This window comes from Globicephala melas, chromosome 16, assembly GCF_963455315.2.
Source record: "Globicephala melas chromosome 16, mGloMel1.2, whole genome shotgun sequence".
In the NCBI taxonomy this organism is placed as follows: Eukaryota; Metazoa; Chordata; class Mammalia; order Artiodactyla; family Delphinidae; genus Globicephala; species Globicephala melas.
Genome location: NC_083329.1, coordinates 47,983,177 through 47,986,335, shown reverse-complemented (window position 1 = coordinate 47,986,335; position 3,159 = coordinate 47,983,177).

Genomic DNA, 3,159 nt, shown 5'->3' with positions numbered 1-3,159 from the left:
GAAGAAGGGTCTCAGAAAAACTGTTTGTCTCAACTGGCCATTTAAGTTTAATAGTAAAAGACTGGTTAATGATAACAATGCATGGTAAAACCTTCATCAGGAAAGGAAAATGTTTTGTGGACCATTTGTTTTGTGTATGGCAGTTTTAAGTTATTAGTCTTTAAAATCAGTATCTTGTAATTGGTTAAAGCCCTCCTTAAGGAAATTATCCCCTGATTAAGGCCTTGGATTAAGGCATTAGAACTAACATTCATCCCGGAGACCACAATCAACAGGAAAAACTGAGAAAATGAATACCAACTTAACTTGGGATAAGGCCTTTCCAGTTGCCCTGCTACGGATCAATGGCTTCCAGAATTAGACTTAAATTGAGCCCCTTTGGGGGACTTCCCTGGTGGCGCTCCCAATGCAGGGGGCCCGGGTTTGATCCCTGGTCAGGGAACTAGATCCCATATGTGTGCCACAACTAAAGAGTTTGCATGCCACAACTAAGGAGCCGGCGAGCTGCAACTAAGACCTGGTGCAACCAAACAAATTAATTAATTAATTAAAAAAATTAAGCCTCTTTGAAATATTGTATGGTAGGCTGTTCCAGATGCCTGCCTAGGCGAGAATCTATAAATGCTCTAAAAGACCCAGCAGTTGGGCTTCCCTGGTAGCACAGTGGTTAAGAATCCGCCTGCCAATGCAGGGGACACGGGTTCGAGCCCTGGTCTGTGAAGATCCCACATGCTGCGGAGCAACTACGCACGTGTGCCACAACTACTTAGCCTGCGCTCTAGAGCCCACGAGCCACAACTACTGAGCCCACGTGCCACAACTACTGAAGCCTGGGCGACTAGAGCCTGTGCTCTGCAACAAGAGAAGCCACCACAATGAGAAGCCCGCACACCACGACGAAGAGTAGCCCCCGTTCGCCACAACTAGAGAAAGCCCGCGTGCAGCAATGAAGACCCAACACAGCCAAAAATAAATAAATTTATTAAAAAAGACCCAGCAGCAGTTGCCAATTATGTTGAAACTTTGGGCACTATACTAATCTTTGTTCATGACTTTGCCTCCAACAGGTCTGCCCATCCAAATGGGCAGAAGTAGATGGGAATTTCATTGTAGCTGGAGAAGGGTCAACCAATTTGTTTAATTTTGTCTAAATAAATAGCACAGGAATTTAGTATTTGTATTGGGAACTGGAACCAAAACCCCAAGTTCAATTACAAATTAGACAAAAAGTGCTAAGCAGTTTTATCAGGTTCAAATAGTTGTAGATAAAAAAGGACTAAAGATTCTAAGGAATATTCATAGCCTCTGGAAGTAGCCAGAGCAGTCTTCATCCCTTTTCCCACAAGACTGGAATGGACATTGACAATGGGGAATTGTCATAGCTAAGAAACTTTGCATTATATTACAAGCTAATTATTGAAGGGATGTTGCCTGTGAGCTTAAATTATACATAATGGCCCATCTCTGGGAACTCTGCCTCCCAGGTAATGAGCATTAAGCTAAAATACCTTTGTTTAGCTCACAGGGAACATCCTGACCAGGCTCACCTGTGAATGACTGCAGGGAGGAAGAAATTAACACATCCCCTCTGGAGGCTCATGGAAACCAGGATATGTTTGACCTTACTCCCTCCCCTTTTAGTATTAAAGAAGCCTGAATTCTAACTTGGGCAAGAAGATGGTTCTTGGGGCATGAGTCGACCATCTTCTTGATCTACTGGTTTTCCAAATGAAGTTGCTATTGCTTGCCCCAGCAACTCGTCTCTCAGTTTATTGGCCTGTCCTGCGGGCAGCAGTACAATGTTGGACACCAACAGCCCACAATCACAGTGAAAACCAACAGCCTGGCAGCTACTGGAAAGAGAACAGAGTTGGTGTCTCTTCAAAGCCTTATTCCCAGAGAAATGTCATTATTTGACTTGACTCGTGGCTCCTAGGAAGACCCCACTGCAAGGCTGTCTTTATTTGTATGGACTAGAAGCTCCCCTAGTGCAAAAAGGCTTTTCCCTGGGACTGTTTGCTATAAAACATTTAGAGGTAATTTTTTAAGTTGGTGGCAGGCAGTATGAGGTGAGGTGGTGAATAACAGTGTGAGCAAGCAATAGGCTAACCAAAAATCTTAAAAGGAAAAACTGGGGAATAAAACGTCCTTAGGGGCTTTGAAAATTCTAACATACTGCTGGGAATCTAGAAGGCCATGCACATGTGTGAGGCTCAGTAAAGGCCATGCACATGTGTGTAAGCTCAGTAAAGACCTGAGAAGGCCTGAAGTTCTCATCTCTAACCCTGAGGCTTTATGCAAGCAGGAAGTGAGAACCAAGGCCAAGATGTAAGTTGCCTGGCTGAGTGTTGAAGGTGAGGCCCAGCATAGACAGAGTCTTGGCAAAGATAGGAGACTTACTGGTTCTAGGTACTTGAAGAAATCTCTATCCAATCATTAGCTGACCACTAAGCTAACTGAGGAGAAATTTCAGTGGCCACACACAACAAAGAAAACAGACTATAGAATTAGTTCAGAAAGGTCACTAAACACTCAACAACAACAAATCTCTGGGGAGGAGTATGGAATCTGATTTCCAGAGTTGCCACTTTATATTATTTAACATGTCCAGTTTTCAGCAAAAACAAAACAAATATATGCAAGGAAAGAAATTATAACCCATTGGGGGGGGAGGGATAGAAACTGTGCCTTAAGACTTCAGAAGATGGACTTACTAGACAAAGACTTCAACTATTTTAAACATGTTCAAAGAGCTAAAAGAAACCACATCTAAAGAATTAAAAGTATGAGATCAACATCAAATGAGAATACAAATAAAGAATTAGAAATTATAAAAAGGAATGAAGTAGAAATTATAGAACTGAAAATACAACTGAAATAAAAAAATAAGGTTTTACCAAATCCAAGGCCATGAAGATTTACCAATATGGTTTCTTCTAATAGTTTTACAATTTTATGTCTTATAGTTAGGTCTTTGATCCATTTTGAGTTAATTTTTATATATGCAGTGAGGAAGAAGTTAAACTTTGTTCCTTTGCACGTAGATATCCAGTTGTCCTAATGCCTTTTGTTGAAGAGACTAGTCTTTTTCTCATTGGATAGTGTTATGTGTTGAATTGAGTTCCCCCCCAAAAAGATATGTTTAAGTCCTAACCCCCA